The following is a 22,945-nucleotide window of genomic DNA, read 5'->3' on the forward strand; positions in this document are numbered from 1 at the left end:
TAAATCAATCTTTGGTGGTGGTTTAGTCGCTAAGTCATGTCTGACTCTTGCGACCCCATGGACTGCCAGGCTGCTCTACCTCCAGGCAAGAATGGAATCCAAAAATACTGGAGTGGGTTGCCATTTCCTTCTCCAGGGGATCTTCCCAATCCAGGAATCGAACCCCAGTCTCCTGATGCTTTACCAACTGAGCTATAAGGGAAGCCCAGTCAATCTATCTATCTATTTTTTTCTAAAGGTCTCTTATGACACCAAGTTTTGAGGAGGTGGGTTTACAACAACCGGTTAGAAGTGCTTGTCCAGAGCTGTGGGCAGGGTGAAGGCAACCAGCTGCCCCAAGAGGTGCCCTAATGGGACGGTGACCCCCCGGCCTGACGTTGGGCCGTCATGTTAGTGGAGCCCAGTGAGGGCTGGAAGTGGGCGAGGGGACGCCCAGAGGAGCAGACATCCTGAGGCTCCAGACACTCTGAGCCCCTGGGGTGTAGCCCTGAGACCCAGCCACACAGGAAGGGTGGAGAATGAATCTTGGGGTGTGGGGGCGGAGAACCAGCCTGCAGGGCTGGGACTTGAGAAGTGTGGATGTGTAAAACCTCTCACAAGTGACGAGCTGTGGAGTGGGAGCCCTTCCCCAGGAGGGTTTTCACCAGCGGGTGGGGCGTGGCACAGTCCCTGGATGTGTTGAGCAATGCAGTGAGCACCACTTCCTGCAGCTCGTTTGTCTCCGAGCCTCTGTTCCAGCCACCCTGGTAGAGCCCCGAGGCCTCCCTGGCTGCCCTGATGACGGCTGGGCCCCCACGTCTCCGAGGGAGGTGCACAGAATACTAAAAAATTTAAATGCCGCAATCAGGACTCTGAAAGTAGCTGGAATTATTGAGGGAAATTTACAAGTGAAATAACCTAAAAGGCTGCAGATGCAAATGACATTAAATTAGCAGGGACTTGGGGAGCCCAAGAACCACTCATCCTTCCCGGAGAAAGAAAGTGGTCAGAGATCACATCACAAACCAGGAAGGACAGGGGACACCCCCCCCAAACCCCATATTCCAAGACGGTGTCCTCAGACCCCAGCCTCTAAGGAGCTGACCCCAACCTCGCAGGGTAAGTACCGCCGTACCTTGCTTAACAGCAACTCTGATGCAACACTGAGCACCTGAGTCATTTCTGAACTGAGCGAATGTTTCATTTGGTTCCAGGTCCCCCTGGGAGCTGGCTGCTCCAGGCCCTCTGCTGGGGGAGCATCCTGAGGACCCCCTGACCTGGGGAATACGAAGTGAACATGCAGAGCAGCGGGATGCTATATTGGGACACATGCAGAGTGGACACAACTGCCTTTAGCGCTTCTATCCTCAACGTGAGCTTAAAATGCAGATTCTGGTGTCAAGTTTTGCCAACAGCAACCCCTCCGCGCTGGCCCACTGGCCCCTCTTTCTCCAGAGGGACATCCCACGACATCCTCAAGGCTGAGCAGCTGAGTGCAGGTGACCTTCAGGTGAGAGGCTGCCTCTCCCGTTGTGAGCACCTGGGAGCAGGTGGGGAGGAGAGAGCCCTGAGTGGGGAGTCCAGAGACTTCTCAGCTCAGCTCAGCTCTGTCTCTACTGACCTTGGGCAGACCCTGTGCCCTCCTGGCCTCTGCTCAGTGTCTGTAGGGGGCTCTAAGATCCCTCCCGGTGCTGAGACTCTGACTCCGTGGGGGAGAGAAGGGTCACAGAGAGAAGGAAGGATCTGGAGAGCCCTCCCAAGGTCACTTACATGAGCAGAACCCACTGCCCTTCCGTTCTAGGAGGAACCTCTACCTGCTTATCAGCCTCCGCTGCCCGGCGCCTCTCTGGTGTGACCGGACTTGGGTGGAACACAGCGAGGCCTTTGTTCTCTCCATGAAAAAAATCTCAGATAAGGACAGGGCTCTACTACAGCCAGATCAGACTGGCCTCCGTGATAGCAACCCACCACCCCTTCCCTTGATACCCCAGCCAGCCCGCCTCCTGACCCCAGGACATAGTCACCTCTGCATGCATGCACAGCGTGCTGGGTTGGTACGAGCTCAGTGCTTCCCTGATGTGGAGCATCTAGTGCTCCTCTCTGTCCACCCACCCCTTACAACCCAGCTCAAGTTTCATCTCCTCCGTGAAGCCTTCCTGGATACATCTACCTGCAGACCAACAACATCAATTCTCCCCCATCTCAGCCATAACACTTAGTGCCTAAACTGCAGACGGAGGTCTAGATCATTTCTAGGCAATATTTAAATGCAGCTTCTAATATACAAGCCAAGAAATGTCTCCAGAGCATGCCTTGTGTGGCCTTTTTCATTCATCAGATTGAGTTCTTCCAAGGACTTTTCATCTATAGATGTACGATACTCAGTTCTGGAAAATGTTCATGTACTTTTACAAATTAACCTCTCTCCTATTATATTTTTTGTTCCCTATTTCTAAAACTGCAATTTTGAGATTCTGGATTTATCTTCTAATTTTATTTTCTCTCCTAAATTCCCAGACTTGAAGGTCACGAAATACATAATGCAAGAGTACCCTAAATGCCCCATATGATGTAAAATCAGACCCCCTCAAAAGCACATCATCATGAATTTTCAGGATGCTATGGATAAAGAGAAAACTCTGAAAGATTCCAGGAAGAAAAAGAATAGATTTCACAGGAGAGGTCATGGATCAGAATAGCCTCGGATTTCTCATCCACACCCGGCAGTAGCAATGCCTTCAAAACTCTAAAGGAAAGTGATTCCCAAACAGCATTTATATACCCAGCTCAACCACCAAGGATCGCTGTTATTCAGTCGCTGAGTCATGTCCAACTCTTTTCGACTCCGTGGACTGCAGCACGCCAGGCTTCCCTGTCCTTCATCATCTCCCAGAGTTTGCTCAAACTCATGTCTATTGAGTTGATGATGCTGTCTAACCATCCAATCCTCTGTCGGTTAGGAGGAAATAGACACGTTGAGTGGTGCGTGGTCTCAGGACTTTACCTCTCACACGCTCTTTCTCAGAAAGCTACTGAAGGATGTGCTCAGTCAAAACGGGAAGTTAAAGCAATAAAGAGAAGAAAGAGGATACTGAGGACCCATTGTGATCCAGAGGCTAAAAGTCTGTGCTCCCTAAGCAGGGGGCCCAGCTTCCATCCCAGATCCCGCATGCCTGAATTAAAAATTCTCATGCTGCAATTAAAGGTCCCACACATAACAACTAAAAGTCGAAGATCCCTCAGGCAGCAGTTACGACCCAGCAGTGCAGAATAAATAAGTAAATATTTTCTTTAAAACAAAAAAGAAAGAAAGAGGATCCAGGAAATGGGCCTCCACCCAAGCAAGAAGAGGGCAAATCCAGGACACTAGGTGGGCACCAGGCCATGATCCCAGTTCATTTATATCAGAGCAGGGCAGAAGGAACCAGAAAAAAACTCTTCAACATACTGAAATTAATAGAGTATCTGAATTTTTTAGAACTTGTAAATTGATTAGAATTTAGTAATAAAATGGTGATAAACCTATGGAGCATGAAGCAAAAGCTAAAGCAAGACGATTTATAAATCCAGAGCAAATGAAGGTGGCAGAAAGGAAAAAAATTAAAATCTATGACAAACCTAGACAGCATATTAAAAAGCAGAGACACCAGTTTGCCTACAAACATCTGTCTAGTCAAAGCTGCGGTTTTTCCAGTAGTCATGCATGGATATGAGAGTTAGACCATAAAGAAGGCTGAGTGCCGAAGAATTGATGCTTTTAAACTGTGGTATTGGAGAAGACTCTTGAGAGTCCCTTGCACTACAAGGAGATCCAACCAGTCAATTCTAAAGGAAATCAACCCTGAATATTTATTGGAACACTGATGCTAAAGCTAAAGTTCCAATACTTTAACCACCTGATGGGAAGAGCTGACTCATTTGAAAAGACCCTGATGCTGGGAAAGATTGAAGGCAGGAGGAGAAGGGGATGACAGAGGATGAGATGGTTGGATGGCATCACCGACTCAATGGACATGAGTTTGAGCAAGCTCCGGGAGTTGGTGATGGACAGGGAGGCCTGGCGTGCAGCAGTCCATGGGGTCACAAAGACAGGACTTAGAGACTGAACAACAATTTGCCAGGATGCTCCTGGAGGCCCAGGAAGGGCTGCAGGGTGTCCATCCCGCGACAGCCGCCAGGTGGCGCCAGAGCCCGCGCATCCCCTCCACGACCTCCCTGGACGCCCAGCTCAAACCCCGCTGGGGGGTTGCAGGTGGGTCTCAGGAGTGCACACTTTCAGTCTAGCCTCCGCATCCTCAGGGGAAAATTGTTCCAGTGGAAAATTTCAAATGTATCCCGAAGGAGAAGGAATCATACAGCGAAGGCTCATCTAGTTTCTCCTACCCGTCCACCCCTGCCTCCCTACCCAGTTTATTTTTCAAGGCAACTCCCAGACATCCAATCATGTCATCTGTAAATTTCTCTCCATAAAATGAGAACACTTTAAAAAAAAAGTCGTAGTCACAACGTCCTTACTATAAACGTTGAACGAACGTAGGTCCCGAATCAGGAATCTGAGGCTTGGGGCTGGGGGCAGGGACCTCCTGGGTGAGGAAAGAGTGGGCACTCCACACAGGGCATGAGGCAGTGGGCAAGCGGAGGGACAGGGCCCCCCAGTCCCCGTGTGGACGCCTGCAGAGCTGGGTCAGCTGGATAGGGCGGGAGCAGGGCGGGCGACGAGTACCTTTCCGGGGCTCTCCTGTCTGCTCCCGTAAATTCAGCACGATTCTTAAGGCTTAGAGAGTCCCTGGGACAACAAGGAGACCCGACCAGTCCATGCTAAAGGAAATCAGTCCTGAATATTCTTTGGAAGGACTGATGCTGAGGCTGAAGCTCCAATACTTCGGCCACCTGATGCGAAGAGCCGACTCACTGGAAAAGACCCTGATGCTGGGAAAGATTGAAGGCGGGAGGAGAAAGGGGATGACAGAGGATGAGATGGTGGGATGGCATCACCGATTCGATAGACATGAGTTTGAATAAACTCCAGGACTTGGTGGTGGACAGGGAGGCCTGGCGTGCTGCAGTCCATGGGGTGGCAAAGAGTTGGACACGACTGAGCAACTGAACGACAACATAGGCTTAATCTGGGGCCCGTTTCTCCGCTCGTGTGCCCAAGGAACTGACCATGTCACCTCCAAGCTTCACCCCTACTGGCTCCCTCCCAGAGCCGCTTCCCCAACTCTGAGCGCAGTGGAGGACAGGCCAGCTCTACCCCTTCCTTGTGCTCCACCCTCCCTTGTCTCCCCCGTTTCAGGGCCAATCCCTCCAAGGAAACGGACAGGTGGCAAGAGTCATATTTGTCCCCCATCTCCACTGGCACGCTGCCTGGGGCTCCAAAGCTGGACTGGAGGGTCAAGGCCCAGCTCTGCCTGACCAGCCGGCTGACCCTGGGCAGGCGACCTGCCCTTTCCCGGGTGCAAATCTTCATCCATGCTGGGGGGCAGTGGTATCACAAATCACCCTGAAGCTCCAGGGAGACCGTCCTCAGTGCTGAGCTCATTGTGTCCCTTGGTGATGTTCCCGTTCAATCGGCCTCTCTCATTCGTCCTCTCAACAAGCCCCTACTAAGTGCTGGGTACCAGGGAGCTGCTTTGAAGGAGACAGAGCCACATCTGCCCTGGCCAAACAGGGGTTCACAGGAAGACCCAGACCATTAAGGGCCGGGCAGGTCACAGGAGGGCAGGTCAGGGGGCTCTGGGGACGTGGGTGCCAGCTTTGGGGTGAACAGGGTTTGCTCAGGTGAGATGAGCTGGTGGACTGTCCCCAAGGCAGACTCACCTGACCTGCTCAGGGCCATTCAACCCAACATGACACCTGCCCAGCACCCCGTCCTCTGCTCTCAGCCCCTGTCTCCCCTTGGTCTCAGCTGCTCTCCCCTTCCAGGCTTCCCCGAGCCTCTGGCCCATGTGATGGGAAACAGAGGCCTTGGGAGCCCCAGGAAGCTTGTTGCAGCTCAGCCACCTGGGGAGACACTGGGTCAATCAGAAGTACTTGGGTCTGCTGCCTGGGACCAGCTCTGGCCAGTTGGGTCACGTGGGACTGGAGGCCACAGGGTGGACCTGCATCTGTGTGGACGGAGAGAGGGGGTGGGCGAGGGGATGACCTGGGTCCTGGGAGCTCCGCCCAGCCTCCCAGGGGTTTCTCTTCTCCCACCCATAGGGGCCCTCCAGGCATTTTGTGGATGAGGAAACCAAGGCTGAGGAAGGTAATTTTGTTTCCTAGCTGCTGGAAAACATCACTGTAAACTCGATGGCTCACACAACAGAGAAGTGTTCTCTCTGCAGCTTCGTGAGAAGCTCTCAATGCCTACGCAGTGGAGGAGGGAAACACACTATTGTTCACAGGGGTCTTTGTGCAGTTGTTCGGTCATTCAGTCGTGTGCAACTCTTTGCAGCCCCATGGACGGCAGCATGCCAGGCTTCCCTGTCCTTCACTGTCTCCCGGAGTTTGCTCAAACTCTCGTCTACTGAGTTGGTGACTCTATCCAACCATCTCATCCTCTGTCATCCCCTTCTCCTCCTGCTTTCAACCTTTACCAGAATCAGGGTCTTTTCCAATAAATTGGCTCTTTGCATCAGGTGGCCAAAGTATTGGAGCTCCAGCTTCAGCATCAGTCTTTCCACTGAATATTCAGGACTGATTTTCTTTAGGATTGACTGGTTTGATCTCCTTGCTGTCCAAGGGACTCTCAAGAGTCTTCTCTAGCACTGCAGTTCAAAAGCATTATTCTTCAGTGTTCAGCCTTCTTATGGTCCAACTCTCACATCCATACATGAGTACTGGAGGAACTATATCTTTGACTATACGGACCTTTATCAGCAAGGTGATGGCTCTGCTTTTTAATACACTGTCAAGGTTTGACAGTTTTCCTTCCAAGGAGCAAGTGTCTTTTAATTTCGTGGCTGCAGTCACCATCTGCAATGATTCTGGAGCCCAAGAAAAGATCTGTCATTGTTTCCACTTTCCCCCCATCTATTTGCCATGAAGTGATGCGACCAGATGCCATGATCTTGGTTTTTTGAATGTTGAGTTTTAAGCCAGCTTTTCACTCTCTTCTTTCATCCTCATTAGTCCCTCTTTAGTTCTTCTTCACCTTCTGCCATAAGGGTGGTGTCATCTGCATATCTGAGGTTGTTGATATTTCTCCTGGCAATCTTGATTCCAGCTTGTGCTTCATCCAGCCCAGCATCTTGCACGATGTGCTCTGCAATTAAGTCAAATAAGAAGGGTGACAAGAAGCCTTGTCGTACTCCTTTCCCAACCTGGACCCAGTCTGTTAGCCACCATCAAATGGAAGTGCCTGAACCACTGCAGTCAGTCCCACTCCTGGGTGGTCCTGAAAGACAGTGGTGAAGGGACAGCCTCCCAGTATTCCCATTTTGGCCAGTCAATCTGATTGTTGGCTTTGCTTTGGAGGAGAGGTGGCTTGGGTCTGTGGGTCTACACTGACTGATGAGTGATGGGCAGTAGCTTAGCTGGCTAGTCCGGAGCCTTGAATGGTTACAACCAGGAAATACAGGAAAGAGCTACATGGATAGAAGTGCCAGAACGAGCACCAGGTGAAGACACGAAGGTATCATGCAAGTTCCCATCGGGGCAGAGGAGGCTCTCAGTAATCAGGCTGATGAAGCGATCTGTGAATTCATCATTCATTCATTCATTCATTCATTCATTCATCAGGCTTTCCTGTGAATGCCGGTCTCCCTGCCCTCTCACCCCAGTGCTTTTTGAGTAGCTACTCTTCATTACGGCCGATACGAATATCATCTCCACTGAGGCCCCAGCTGATAAATACTAACAAAGACCAGCACTGAGTCCCCAGTGTGGCGGAGCAGCCTGTCTTGCTCCTTCACGGGAGGGCACAGTGGTCTGTTCCCTTAGGAATGGAGTCCTGTTCCAGAAACAGCCTTGCTTTCCCCGCTCGCAGAGCTTCTGCCAGCCCCAGATTTTGAGAATGCCCCATTCATTGTCATGGTAACCCACACAACATCCTCTCCAAGCAAGGAACTCATTATAGAGTGAAAGACGTGTGGCACTGAGTTCATGCCCAAGGAATTCACGGGGCCGTGCGCCGTGACGGTAACCCTCAGCAGCAGCTGTTTGGATGAACCGGGGAATGGACTCCCGAAGGCTCAGTTTTGGCACCCGCTGCAGGACGGCAGCCTGCCGGGTGCCTGTCTCGAGGGTGCAGTGTCTCCTCGGGGGGACACCACCTTCATATGGTTCTATTTCCCCCGTGGCCAGAATACTCGGAGGCTGATCTCTCACAGGGCATCCCCAGAGAGGCGGGATAGGTCTCCAGTGAACCAGCACGCATAGAATGAGTCCACCATACTGGTGGTGCTGACTGGTCACAGTTACCGGGGGGAATTGGCCCACTGGGACAGAACAGGGCACGGGGGATGGTGTCTGAACCAGAGGGTGTGCTGGAGTGCCCGCAGTCTCCTCTGTCCAAAGGTGATGGCCAGGCAGGAGCTGGTGACTCAAGCAAGATGGAATTGAGCTTCCCTGGTGGCTCAGTGGTAAAGTTCAGGAGACACGGGCTCGATCCCTGGCCTGGGAAGCTCCCACACCCTGCAGAGCAACTAGGCCCATGCACCACAGCTACTGAGCCCACGAGCTGCAACCACTGATGTCTGTTCACCTAGAGCCCCTGTTCCGCAGCAAGAGAAGCCACTGCAATGAGGAGCACGGCTAGAGAGTGGCCCCCGCTCACTGCAACCAGAGAAACACCTTCGCAGCCACAAAGACCCAGCGCAACCGAGAATAAATAAACTTTTTAAAGAAAGAGTAAAAAGAAAGGCAGGCCCAGGAGAACCTGAATCATGTGGGAAGGAAGGATGGGACCACCCCTGCCGGAAGGCAAGGGAAATACGGACAGGGCGGTGGAGAGAGGAAGCTAAGCGCATCGGCTTAGGTCCTGTGACCAGCATCAAGTGGATTTTCTTGGTCTTCCTTGTTTCCTGTTACTTTCTGTGCAGGGCAGTGTGGGTCTCTAACCCTGTTCTTGTTGGAGGTATGACTGACTGACAGCACTTTGCTGTGATGAATGGGTGAGGGAACTTGGTGTGTCTGCTGGGGACAGACCCTGGGATTTATTCCTTGAAGCAAAGGACAAGAACCCTCTCTGGCCCTCCTGATCCATCCTCTGTCTTCCGGCCTGCACTGTGTCCCAGGAGGCTGACCTTGACGGACCATATCATCCGAGCTCCCTCACCTTCCAGCTTCTAGTTGGATGTGGTCAGTGGACTCCGAGGTCCAGAGGACAGGTAGATCAGGAGATGTATCACGACTTTGACAGCAGCTGCGTGTCCTGACAGCCCCCTCTTGGCCAAGCCTCTTCCTTGGCCTTGACCCCGTGTGGCCTTGACAGCATCACCGCCTCTCCTTGCCCCTTTGGTCCCCCTTGGAGCTAGCGGCTGGATGCTTTATCGTCATTCCTGGCTCCCTTAGCCCTGCCCACATCTCAGAAAGAGGCTCTTCATTAACCTTCTTCAATTAACCCTTCTCTTGGTGTCATCCTTCCTGCTGGGAGTGATCCTGGACCTTTAAGTAATTCAGTTTTACTGAAGCATAAAGTTTAAGGTGGGAGGAAATGGATAAGAAATGAAGCTGCATAGGGACGCTGATCAATCCTGAGAGGCTCCAAGCAGTGTGATGAGGTCAGCTTTACATGCCCCGGACGAGCTCTCCAACCTCTCTGCCTCAGTTTCATCCCCTATAAAAATAAGGATATTGACAGCATACCCCTCTGGGGTGACTGCGCGGAGTAGATTAAAGAAGGCATGAGAAAAATTTAGCATCGCCAGCACGGCAAGCCATCAGCATCGCTAGGGATGGTGAGTCAGGGCCTAGTCTTAAGCAAGGAAGGGACCAGGTCAGATCTGGTGGTTCACAAAGTTATTCTGGAGGAATCGTGGAGAAGAAGTGGGGGTGTCCATGAACAAGTGGAATAAAGCAAGGTTAGAAGCAGGAGCACCAGTAAGGAGACTACTCCAATAGTCTTAGCAATAATAATAATAAAGACTGACGAATTAAACCACCACCCAAAGATGGAATTAAACGAGGATGATATGGGATATAAGAAACAGGAATGCTGACACAGTACTTGAGATCTTTAGGTAGCTAGCTCAGTTTTGCTGAAGCATGAAGGCAATGGTAGAGCTTCCCTAGTTCCACTCGCACTTGGGTCCAGAGAGCATCCTTCCAGCTCACCTTCACGCTATCCACCATTGCGCCACCATTAATTCCTGATACTTGGAATATCCACATATAGAGGCTACTTCCAGGACCCTGAGCTCAGTTTCTCAACTCCTCTCCCGCTCTGATCCCGTCCTCCACCCTGCTTCAGTCTCTGGCTTCCACCATCTTCCCCAGACCTGGTCATCAGCATGCCCACCGTCTTCCCATGCCAGGTCCTCTCTTCCTCCATTCTCCTCTCAGTTACGAGTTTGCTCCCATTTCACCGAGAAGGCAGCAGTGGTCAGAAGAGATCTCCCACCCTTGCTTGGCCCATCCACCTGCCCCCGTGCTCCCAAACTCTCCCTTCCCGATCCCCGTCCTCTGCCAAGTCATCCCGGAGACCCCAAGTTAATGCGTTATGGGTGTGGCCTGGATCTGGGGTCTTTAAATGCTCCCAGGCAATGCTAACCCCCACCGAAGGTTGGAGTCCTGCTGCAGATGAGTGACCCAAGCTCTTCCCCCTCGCCCACTCGAGGACGTTGTCCCAGAGATCGTTCCCTCCTTCCCAGCATCATTCACTTTTCCCTCCACTGGCTCTTTTCTCATCCACTACAAACGTGCTAACTCTCCCAATTTATTTTTTTTTCTTTGTTTGGCTGCACCTCGAGACATGCTGGTCCCGTGACCAGGGATTGAACCTGCGTCCCCTGCACTGGAAGCACAGAGCCTCAATTGCTGGACTGCCAGCAAAGTCCCAATTCTCCCAATTTCAGGAAGGCTTTTCAACCCCAATTCTCCCTCCAGCTACTGCTTCCCTGCAAAACTTCTCTAACAGATTGTCTGTGCTTATGTCCGTAATTCCTCTTCTTCCCTTTGCCCCACGGACCCACCAAGGCTGTTACTATCAAATTCACCAGTGGCTTCCTCATGGTTACAACCTGTGCCCACTGTGCCCACTGCTCAGGCCTCAAACTTTTCATCTCCATTCCCTGTTTTGTTATTTTTTAATTAAACTTTTTGTGTTCAGTCGCTCAGTCATGTCCTATAAGCCAGGCTGTAGGCCGGGCCTTGCCCCCTCCCGGACTCTAAGGAGAACCTACTCCTTACCCTTCCAGCTCTGGCGGCTGGTCCACTGCGTCCTCCTCTCCTCTGCCTTCACATCACCTTCTCCTGTGTGTGTGTGTGTGTGTGTGTGTGCGCGCGCGCGTGCGTGCGTGGGTGTGCCCACACATGCCCACGCATGTGTAATCTCCTTCTGCCTTTCTCTTATAAGGACACTTGTAATGACATTTGAAGCCCACACAGATAATCCAGGATAATCTCCTGATCTCAGGATCCTTAATTTAATTAAATCTGCAAAGACCTTTTCTCCGAAGAAGGCAGCGTTTGCAGTTCCTGGGAGCTGTTACCCAGCTGAGCACAGCAGTCAAAATGCGACATCTCCCCCTCACCTCAGAATCTCTCGAGCTGCCCTCTGTGCCCACATCTATGTCCCTCTCATCCCCACCCTCTCCTGAACACCTGGCAACCACTAATCTCTTCTCCTTCTCTGTAATTTTGTCATTTCAAGAATGTTATATAAATGGAATTACACGGTAACATTTTGAAACTGACTTTTTTCACTCAGCATAATTATTCTTAGTGTCACCTGTACAGCTGTAGGTATCAATCAGTTCAGTTCAGTTCAGTTGCTCAGTCGTGTCCAACTCTGCGACCCCATGGACTGCAGCACGCCAGGCTTCTCTGTCCTCACTCAAACTCATGTCCATCAAGTCGGTGATGCCATCCAACCATCTCATCCTCTGTCATCCCCTTCTCCCACCTTCAATTTTTCCCAGCATCAGGGTCCTTTCCAGTGAGTCAGTTCTTCGCGTCAGGTGGCCAAAGTATTGGAGCTTCAGTTTCAGCCTCAGTCCTTCCAATGAATATTCAGAACTGATTTCCTTTAGGACTGACTGGTTGGATCTCCTTGCAGTCCAAGGGACTCTCGAGAGTCTTCTCCAACACCACAGTTCAAAAGCATCAATTCTTCGGTGCTCAGCTTTCTTTATAGTTCAACTCTCAAATCCACACCTGACCACTGGAAAAACCATAGCTTTGACTCGACGGACCTTTGTGAGTATCAATAGCTTATTCCTTTCCATGGCTTAGGGGGAGCTCATGGTATGGTTGTGCCTATTTGTTTAACCCATCATTCACCCACCCAAGCCATTGTGGTGGTTTTCAGGTTAGGGCTATTATGAATAAAGCTGCTATGAATATTCACAGGCAGATTTGGGGGTGAACATAAGTTTTCATTTCTCTGGGATAAATACCCAAGAGCGCAATGACTGTGTTAAGTGCATATTCAGATGTATAAGAAACAGCCAAACTGCTTTCCAGAGGACTAGTCTGCATTCCCACTGGTAATGTATGGGCAAGTCGTTCAGTTTCCCTACGTCTTCACTGGCATTAGGTGTTGTCACTAGTTTCTGTTTTAGCCATTCTGATACACGTATATTTTAATGGGTAGAGTCAGTGAACAGCCTTCCATAGGCTCATCTGCCACCCTTACTTCCTGTTTGGTGAAGTGTCTGTTCATGTCTTTTGCACATTTTCTGATTGGATTGTTAGGGTGTTTTCTTTTTAAACCTCTCAGTTTGAAGTACTCTTTGTAGTCTGAATACTAGGGATTTGTCTGATAAGTGATTTACACATATTTTCTCCTACCCTTTAGCTTTTATTATTATCCTCTTAGCAGAGTCCTTCAAAAGCAAAAATTTTAAATATTTATCAATTTTTCCTTTTATGGGTGGTGCCTCTGGTGTCAAGTCAAAGAGCTCTTCACCTAGCTCTAGACCCCAAAGATTTCCTCTGATATTTTTTCTGAGAGTTTTATAGTTGTTGTTTTTTTTTTAATTTTTGAATCTGGTTTTTGCTTGCTTGCACTTCTTTTATTTAGCCACTCCAAGTCTTAGTTGAGGCATGTGGGATCTAGTTCCCTAACTAGGGACTGAACCCCAGGCCCCCTGCATTGGGAGAATGGAGTCTTAGCCACTGGACCACCAGAGAAGCCCAGAGTTTTACAGTTTTATCTTTTACATTGAAATCTGTAATCCATTTTGAGTTAATGTTGTTTAAGGTGTGAGAGTTAAATGGAATTCTTTTTTTTTTTTTATGCCTTTGAATGTCCAGTTGTTCCAACGCCATTTGGTGAAAGGTTATTTTTTATCCACTGAATAGCTTTCACACTTCTGTTATAAATCAGTTGAGCAGGGCTCCCCTGGTGGCTCGTGGATAAGAATCCACCTGCCAGCCCAGCTGTGCTCCAGCTCCTCGAGTGGCGGTGATGGCGTCGCTCACGGTGAAGGCCTACCTTCTGGGCAAGGAGGACGCAGCCCGCGAGATCCGCCGCTTCAGCTTCTGCTTTAGCCCGGAGCCCGAGGCCGAAGCCGAGGCCGCGCCTGGCCCCCGGCCCTGTGAGCGGCTGCTGAGCCTGGTGGCTGCGCTCTTTCCTATGCTCCGGCCCGGCGGCTTTCAGGCGCACTACCGCGAAAAAAACAAAAAGAATCCACCTGCCACTGCAGGAAACACGGGTTCGATACCTGGTCCGGGAAGATTCCACATGCCGTGGGGCAACTAAGCTCACGGGACACAGCTACGGGGCCCGTGCTCTGGAGCGCGGGAGCTGCAGCTACTGAAGCCCGAGCCCTATAGCCTGCGCTTCGCAGCAAGAGAAGCCCCTGCACGCACAACCAGAGAGAGCCTGCACGCAGCAGCAAAGACCCAGCACAGCCAAAAATAAATACATAAAATTTAAAAACTCACTGGAGCCTATTAGTGTGAGTTTATTTCCGGGTCCTCTGTTCTGTTTTATTGATCTACCTACGTATCCCTCTGTTGGTATCATGCAGTCTTGATTACTATAGCTCAGCATGGGGGAGAGTGATTCTCCACCTTATTTTTCTTTTCCAAAAGTGTGTTAGGTATTCTAGTTCCTTTGCCCTTCTACATAAATTTTAAAATAATCTTCTCTCTGTCAACCAAAACTCCTGCTGGGATTTTGATAGGAATTGAGTTAACCTAAATATCAGTTATTTTTGAAAGAACTGATGCCTTGGCTATGCTGAATCTTCCAAACCATCCACATGCTGTCTGTCCACTGATTTGTTTTCTTTGACTTCTTTCTTCTTCGTTGGATAGTTTTCAGCATATACATCCTGCACATGTTTTGTTATATTTACACTAAATATTTTCACCTTTGAGTAATCATAAATGGTATTGTATTTTTAATTTCAATGTCCACATGGTCATTGCCAGTACGCAGAAATGCTATTGAGTTTTTTAAGTCATCTTATAATCTGTGGTCTTGCAAAACTCACTTATTAGTTCCAGGAGGTTGGTTTGCTTGTGGATTTTTTTTTAAATATTTATGGGATTCTCTGTACAGACAATCATGTCATCTTAAAATAGGGATACTTTTATGTCTTCTTTATAATCTCTATGTCTTTTCTTTTCTTTTTGCCTTCTTGTTCTGGCTAGAACTTCTAGCAGCGTGCTGAATAAAAGTAACAAGAGTGGACGTTTTTGCCTTGTCCTGGATCTTAGGGAAAAAGCAAGCCGTCTTTCATCATTAAGGGTGCTGTTAGCTCAAGGTATGCTGTAACGCTCTTTATCAAGTTGGGGAAGGCCCCTCTATTCTAAGTTTTCTGGGAGTTTTTCTTTTTAATCATGAATGGGTGTTGAATTTTATCAAATGCTTTCTCTGCATTGACTGACATGCATGTGATTTTTCTTTAGCCTGTTAATGTGGTAGGTTGCATTGATGGATTCTTCTGGATAGAAGCAAATTTGCATGCCTGGAATAAGCATCTCACATATTTTTCTTACCTGTTGTCTATCTTATCTGAAGGCTAGTTCCAAATGGAAAGAAACTTTTTGGTTCATTTTATTCACTGCTGTATACTAGTCCCCCAAACAACGCCAGGCATGCAGTGAGCTCTCGTTATCTATTTGTTGAATGAATGAAAAAACAATACAGAGATGTAGAGAATTGCCAAGATTAAGGTGAAGGGAGAGTCCAGCTGTGGGCAGCCAGTCCATGTAGAACTAGTCAGAAAGCCCCAGAAGAGCCTGCAGAGTCTGAATGCCCTGAGAATTTTAGATAGTCTGCAGAGCGTTGGGGTCGATTTGGTGATGATGATGTGTGTTGTTCAGTTGTGTCCAACTCTTTGTGGCCCCATGGACTATAGCCCAGTGGGCTTCTCTGTCCATGGAATTCTCCAGGCAAGAGTACTGGAGTGGGTAGCCACTCCTTTCTCCAGGGGATCTTCCTGATTTGATGATAAGTATGTAGAAAACTTGGAGAAGGCAATGGCACCCTACTCCAGTACTCTTGCCTGGAAAATCCCATGGACGGAGGAGCCTGGTGGGCTGCAGTCCATGGTGTCGTGAAGAGTCGGACATATCTGAGCAACTTCACTTTCACTTTTCACTTTCATGCATTGGAGAAGGAAATGGCAACCCACTCCAGTGTTCTTGCCTGGAGAATCCCAGGGAAGGGGGAGCCTGGTGGGCTGCCGTCTATGGGGTTGCACACAGTCGGACATGACTGAAGTGACTTAGCAGCAGCATGTAGAAAACTAAGCAAACAAGCATTTTTTTGGAAAAGGTAATTATTATTGTGGTACGTCCACACAATGGAGTATTATTCTAAAAAGAAATGAGCTTATAAGCCATAAGAAGACATAAAAAGAGAAGGCTTAAATGCATATGACTAAGTGAAAGCATCCAATCTGAAAAGGCTACATTCTAACTATATGACATTCTATTAGTATGATGCTAATTAGCATGAATCTAACTGTATGACACTCTGAAAAAGACAAAGCTATGGAAAGATCCTAATGACCAAGATAACCATGATGGTGTGATCACTCACCTAGAGCCAGACATCCTGGAATGCAAAGTTAAGTGGGCCTTAGGAAGCATCACTATGAACAAAGCTAGTAGAGGTGATGGAATTCCAGTTGAGCTATTCAAATCTTAAAAGATGATGCTGTGAAAGTGTTGCACTCAATATGCCAGCAAATTTGGAAAACTCAGCAGTGGCCACAGGACTAGAAAAGGTCAGTTTTCATTCCAATCTCAAAGAAAGGCAATGCCAAACAATGTTCAAACTATTGCACAATTGCACTCATCTCACACACTAACAAAGTAATCTCAAAATTCTCCAAGCCAGGCTTCAACAGTACGTGAACCATGAACTTCCAGATGTTCAAGCTGGATTTAGAAAAGGCAGAGGAACCAGAGATCAAATTGCCAACATCTGCTGGATCATTGAAAAAGCAAGAGAGTTCCAGAAAAACATCTACTTCTGCTTTATTGACTATGCCAAAGCCTTTGAGTGTGTGGATCACAATAAACTGTGGGAAATTCTTAAAGAGATGGGAGTACCAGATCACCTTACCTGCCTCCAGAGAAACCTGTATGCAGGTCAAGAAGCAACAGTTAGAACTGGACATGGAACAACAGACTGGTTCCAGATTGGGAAAGGAGTATGTCAAGGCTGTACATTGTCACCCCATTTAATCATGCAAAATGCTGGGCTGGATGAAGCACAAGCTGGAATCAAGACTGCAGGGAGAAACATCAATAACCTCAGATATGTAGATGACACCACCCTTATGGCAGAAAGTGAAGAAGAACTAAAGAGCCTCTTGATGAAAGTGAAAGAGGAGAGTGAAAAAGCTGGCTTAAAACTTCACATTAAAAAAACTAAGATCATGGTCCCATCACTTCATGGCAAATAGATGGGGAAACAATGGAAACAGTGACAGACTTTATTGTTTTGGGCTCCAAAATCACTGCAGATGGTGACCGCAGACAAGATATTAAAAGACAGCTGCTGCTTGGAAGAAAAGCTATGACCAACCTAGACAGTGTATTAAAAAGCAGAGACATTACTTTGCCAACAAAGGTTTGTTTAGTCAAAGCTATGGTTTTTCCAGTAGTCATGTATGGATGTGAGAGTTGGACCATAAAGAAGGCTGAGCAATGAAGAATTGATGCTTTTGAACTGTGGTGTTGGAGAAGACTCTTGAGAGTCCCTAGGACTGCAAGGAGATCCAACCAGTTAATCCTAAAGGAAATCAGTCCTGAATATTCAGTGGAAGGACTGACGCCACCTGATACGAAGAACTGACTCCTTGGAAAAGACCCTGATGCTCGGAAAGATTGAAGGCAGGAGGAGAAGGGGACGACAGAGGATGAGCTGGTTGGATGGCATCACCGACTCGATGGACATGAGTTTGGGCAAGCTCCAGGAGTTGGAGCAGGGAGGCCTGGCGGGCTGCAGAACATGGGGTGGCAGAGAGTCAGACACGACTGAGTGACTGAACTGAACTGAGGGAAACGGTAGATCAGTGGTTGCCAAAGGTTAGGTTAGGAGAGGGAAAGATGAAGGGATGGAGCACAGAGGATTCTTAGGCAGTGAAACTATCCTGGATGATACTGTGATGCTGGACACATGCTGTTGTTATACATTTATCCAAACCCAGAGAAAGTGCACCAGCCAGAGTGACCCCTGTGGTCACCCATGGGCTTTGGGTGATTGAGACGTGTCAGTGTGTGTGTGTTCATCAGTAGTAACAGGTTTAACCGCTCTGGTGGGAGATGCTGGTTACAAGGGAGGCTGTGTGTCAGGTGGGGCGGGGGAGGGAGTATATGGAAACTGCCCGTACTTTCTGCTCTATTTTGCTGAGAATCTAAAATTGCCCTAGGGTATTCCTTGGCAGTCCAGTGATTAGGACTTTTTGCTCTAACTACTGAAGGCCTGGGGTTTGATCCCGCAAGCCACGTGGTGTGACCAAAATTAAAAAAAAAAAAAAAAAAAGCTCTAAAAAAATAAAGCAGGCTTAAGCTAAGTATGAACTCTAGAGAAAATAAAAGGTACCCAGGAAAAGAGGAACATTCACAGTTTGCTATATGGGCTCAGCCAGGTTTCCTGGGGCCTGAAGTTTATACAATTGAGGGAGAAGTCTTTAAGAAAAGAACAACACTAAATCAGAAAAAAATCCGATCAAATCTCAGAGAAATTTCTGGAAGCTTTGTACTTTCCCTGTCCTGACAAAGCCCATACTCCTGAGCAAGCACCGCAGACACCCTGCCCTGGACACGGATCTTCACCTGCTCCTGCACAAATGGGGGGCCGGCAGTGCTCAGCTTCTCAAAACTCAGCACCAACACCCCCTCTTCTGTGAATGTACCCCGCTACTCCCTTCCCCAGGGCTTCCTGCAGGGCGTGGGAAGAAGCCGGAGGCGGATTTGAATCCCAGCTCTGCCACGTAGGAGCTACATGGCCTCGGACACATCCTTTGACCTCCCGGAGCTTCGTGCTTTATCTTCTATAAACACAAATACTAATGTCTGTCCTACAGGAGGGCTGGAAAGAACAAACACCTGATCCAGAGCTGGGAATGTGGGGAGGGCAAGGAAACACGTCTTTCTTGCTGCCTAGCAGCATTAATTTTTCTTTTACTTGTGGTAAAAAAAAAGAAAAGAAAATTTACCATCTTAACTTTTTTAAGTGTAAGGATCTGTGGCATCAAGTACTATCACCTTGCTATTAGACCATCAGCACCACCCATCCACGGGGCTCTTTTCATCCAGCAAGACCAATTCTGTCCCATTAAACCCTAACTGCCCACTCCCTCTCCTCCCAGCCCCAGCACCCTCCGTTCTACTTTCTGTCCCCTCCAGCACTGGGACTGGCCTCTGTGACTGCACTGCGTGAGAGTGAAAGTGAAAGTTGCCCAGTCGTGTCCGACTCTTTACGACCCCACTATACAGTATACAGTCCATGGAATTCTCCAGGCCAGAATACCAGAGTGGGAAGCCTTTCCCTTCTCTAGGTGATCTTTCCAAGCCAGGGATCAAACCCAGGTCTCCCGTATTGCAGGCAGACTCTTTACCAGCTGAGCACAAGAGAAGCCCAAGAATACTGGAGGGGGTAGCCTATCCCTTCTCCAGCGGATCTTCCCTACTCAGGTATTGAACCAGGGTCTCCTACACTGCAGGTACATTATTTACCAACTGAGCTATCTATTTACATGTATTCATCCCCCACCTGGAGCTTCCCTGGTGGCTCAGATGGTAAAGAATCCACCTGCAATGCTGAAAACCTGGGTTTGATCCCTGGGTCGGGAAGATCCTCTGGAGAAGGAAATGGAAACCCACCCCAGTATTCTTGCCTGGAGAATCCCATGGACAAAGGATCGGGCTACAGTCTATGGGGTTGCAAAGAGTCAGACATAACTGAGTGACTCACACTTTCATTTTTCAACCCCCATATGGCCCAGAGGCGTCTCACACCCCTGTGCCACAGTCTGGTACAGAGCCAGGCCCACAGTAATACCAGCTCCAGGAGGAGATGCAGGACCCCTGAGCGAGATACACAGACAGAAGTTCTTGAATGGGTTCATGGATTCCTGGTCTGATTTTACATAGCAGGTGATCAGAAAATATTAAAAGTCTTACAGAAGATACAGATGATTTTTGTAAGCATTTACTTATTTGTTGAATGGGTAAAATAGTCTAAATTCAAAACCTACAAGTGAAAATAGAGTGGAAAGTAAATGTCCCTCCACTCCAACCTCCAGCCCTCTGGTGACCAGAGGCCACCACTGTGCCCATTTTCTTCTGGATCCTTCTAGAGGACTTGTGAGTGTGTATAGTGGAGCACTCACGAGCACATACATCACACATCACACACTGTGGCACACTTTGCTCACCGTTCTGCACACTTTTCTTTTATTCTCTTGTCTCATCTTTGAGATTCTTCTCTATCCTCCTCTATCAGCACACACAGGGTTTCCCTACTGTTTGATAGATTCATTGAGTGGCATATTCATCTTGTCACGTTTACATCCGTCACCTGATTTATTTACTTTGTCACCTGCCAACGAACATTTAGACATCGCCAGTTTCTTGGTATTCAAGCAGCACTACAGTGAACAACCCCAGATCTCACTGACTCACGGCTGAATTTTATATAGTGTGTATCTGTTAATCCCAAACTTAATTTATACCCCCATCCTCTTTGGTAATCCTACATTTGTTTTCTGTGTCTGTGAGTCTATTTCTGTTTTGTAAATAAATTCATTTGTGTCATTTTTTTTTAGATTACACGTACAAGTGATATGATGTTGTCTTTCTCTGTTGCAGTCAACAGAATCTTATTCAGCCTTAAAAGAGAGAGAATTCTGACACATGCTACAACATGGAAGAACCTTGAGGTCCTATGCTAGTGAGCTGTTAGTCACTTAAGGGCAGCTATTGTAGGATCTCGCTTATGCCAGGCTCTCAAGATAGTCAGGTTCACAGAGATAGAGAGGTGGGCGAGTGAGCAGAGAGGTTCATCTGGGCTTCCAGAGTCCCTGCAGAGAGAGGAGCAGAGCTGGAGGGACCCACATGAGACCTTGGGGCTCCCCTGATAGCTCAGCTGGTAAAGAATCCACTGGCAATGTGGGAGACCTGGGTTCGATCCCAGGGTTGGGAAGATCCCCTGGAGAAGGGAACGGCTACCCACTCCAGTATTCTGGCCTGGAGAATCTGACACATGCAAAGAGTCTGACGTGACTGAGCGACTTTCACTCACTCACTCAGATTGAGACCATGAGTGTGCAAGCAGATAATGGGGTGGGGGATATTGGTCCGAACCTGTCCCAGCACGGGTGTGTGTGTTTGTGGGGTGTGTGGGTGTGTGTGTGTTGTGTGTGTGGTCTCTGTGTGCCTGGTGTGTGGTGTGTGTGTGTGTGCCTGGTGTGTGGTGTGTATGTGTGTGGTGAGTGTGTGTGTGGTGTGTATGTGTGTGTGATGTGTGTCTGTGTGTGTGGTATGTGTGTATATGTGTGTGGTGTGTTTGTGTGATGTGTGTCTGCGTGTGTGGTGTGTGTGGTGTGTGGTGCGTGTGGTGTGGTATGTATGTGTATGTGGTGTGTGGGGGGGGGGTGTGTGCGTGTGTGCGTGTGGTGTGGTATGTGTGTGTGTGTGGTGTGTGTGTATGTGGTGTGTGTGTGATGTGTGTGGGGGTGTGTTTGGTGTGTGTATGGTGTGGTGTGTGTATGTGTGTGTGTCCTGGAGTGGGTACCGCCTGCGATCACTCGGGATGCTCTGGCGGTCTGGGTAAGCCCGCGGAGGAGCAGGCGCGTCTGCAGACCTCCAGCGCATCCGTGTTCAGCCCGAAGCTCACGACGGGCCTGCGAGCCCGGCGATCACAAGTGCGGATGCACGGGGCGACGCCGTCCGCTCCGATCCCTAACTCATTATTAAGCCGCTCGCTCTTTGCAGACGCTCCCTGCGCCTCCCCCGCTCCGGGCTGCGGCGGCGGCGCAGGCGCCGGGCCGAGCCGAGCGCCGAGCGGGGAGCGAGCGGCCGCGCTCCGGGCCGGGGTCCCGGGGGAGCAGGTGAGCGACCCGCGCCGCGCGGTCCCCGGGCCACCAGAGGAGACGCCGCCGGGCCGCGCTGCGCCGGCGCCCCGGCCTCCCTGTTTGTCGGTGCCCGTCTTGCCTGCGTTGACATCACCCCCCTCCCTTGCCTGGCACCCCTCCTCCCCCACCCCGCCTGCTATCTCCTTTCCTCCCGCCTGCCTGGCATCCCTCGCCCCCCCCACGTCTGGCATCTCCCCCGCCTCCCCTGGCCTGGCATCTCCCTGTCCCCCCCACCCCCGGCTGGCACCTCCCTTCTTTCCCCTGCCTGGCACCTCCCCTTACCTGGCAGCCGTCTTCTGCTTCTTCCTCCTCCCCTCCTTCTTTCCTGACCGCCCCCCCCCCCCCACTCCTGACTCTCTCCCTCCCCTGCCGGGCACCTCCCCCACTCCCTTTCTTGCACCTCTTCCATGCCTGGCAGACTCCCATCCCTCCCCTCGCATTCTCCCCCCTCCTCACCCCTGCCTGGCATCTTTCCCTCCCCCCCCACCCAGTACCTCCCCATTCTCCCCTGTCTTTCCCCTCTTTCCCTTTGCCTGGCACCCTCCTGCCTGCTACCTTCCTCTCTTCCCCCATGTCTGGCACCCACACCCCTCCCCATCGCCTGGCACTTCCTCGTGCTGCTCCTGACTGGCACCCTCTGCCTCCTCCCCACTCCCCGCCTGGCACCTGCCCTCTTTCCCCAGCCTGACATCTCCCTTCCTGCCCACTGCCTGCCTGGCACCTTCCCCATCTCCACTTGGCATCCTCTGGCCTGGACACCTGTCCCCCGTTCAGATCGTCCCGCTGTCTCCCACCTTCCTGCAGGTTACCTCCTCCCAGCCCTGGCCTGGTATTGTCTCCCCTCTTGGCATCGTCCCCATCTCATTGCCTCCCCTTCCTCCACACCCTTCCGGCCAACACCACCTACACGTGACCCTCAACTGCTCTCAAGCCCCCCCATACTTACTGAACTGCCCCCCGACACCCCACCATCTGCCCTGGTAGTGACCCTCGCTCCCACCTGTCCTGCTCTCGCGTGGGAGTAAAGCCAGGAAGGCTGTGCGCACAGGCAGGGCTGTGTGAGCTGGGCGGAGTACAGAGCAGGTCAGCTCTACCTACTGGCCACCCCCAGGATTCCCTTGGGATGGGGCCTGAGCTCCAGAAGGCATCCAGCTCCCATCCTGGCTCACGGTCCACCTTTCCGTTCTGCCAAGTCTCCCAGATTGCCCTGCCCTGCCAGGGCCCGGGCTCTGCCTGCATTCTCTGCTCTCATCCTCCCAACTCTGCCAGGAGGACCT

General features: G+C 50.0%; 1 protein-coding gene and 1 long non-coding RNA gene across 2 annotated transcripts in view; one reads left to right on the forward strand and one right to left on the reverse strand.

The window, feature by feature from the left end:
- Positions 1-6,218: 6,218 nt before the first annotated feature.
- Positions 6,219-21,995, reverse strand: LOC147373429 (uncharacterized). Its single transcript, XR_015161923.1, has 2 exons — positions 21,951-21,995; positions 6,219-7,225 (listed from the first exon to the last, which is right to left on the reverse strand). It is a non-coding gene; the product is annotated as an uncharacterized LOC147373429 (long non-coding RNA).
- The window catches only part of SMARCD3 (SWI/SNF related BAF chromatin remodeling complex subunit D3), a 33,282-nt gene continuing 31,912 nt past the window's right edge, over positions 21,576-22,945 (forward strand). The window contains exon 1 of the mRNA XM_086394867.1: positions 21,576-21,644. The gene's annotated coding sequence lies outside the window, so the exon portion shown is untranslated. The remainder of the gene's footprint in view (positions 21,645-22,945) is intronic.

This window comes from Bos grunniens, chromosome 4 (genome assembly GCF_055505025.1).
Source record: "Bos grunniens cultivar Pamir isolate PY7600 chromosome 4, Bosgru_T2T1.0, whole genome shotgun sequence".
In the NCBI taxonomy this organism is placed as follows: domain Eukaryota; kingdom Metazoa; phylum Chordata; class Mammalia; order Artiodactyla; family Bovidae; genus Bos; species Bos grunniens.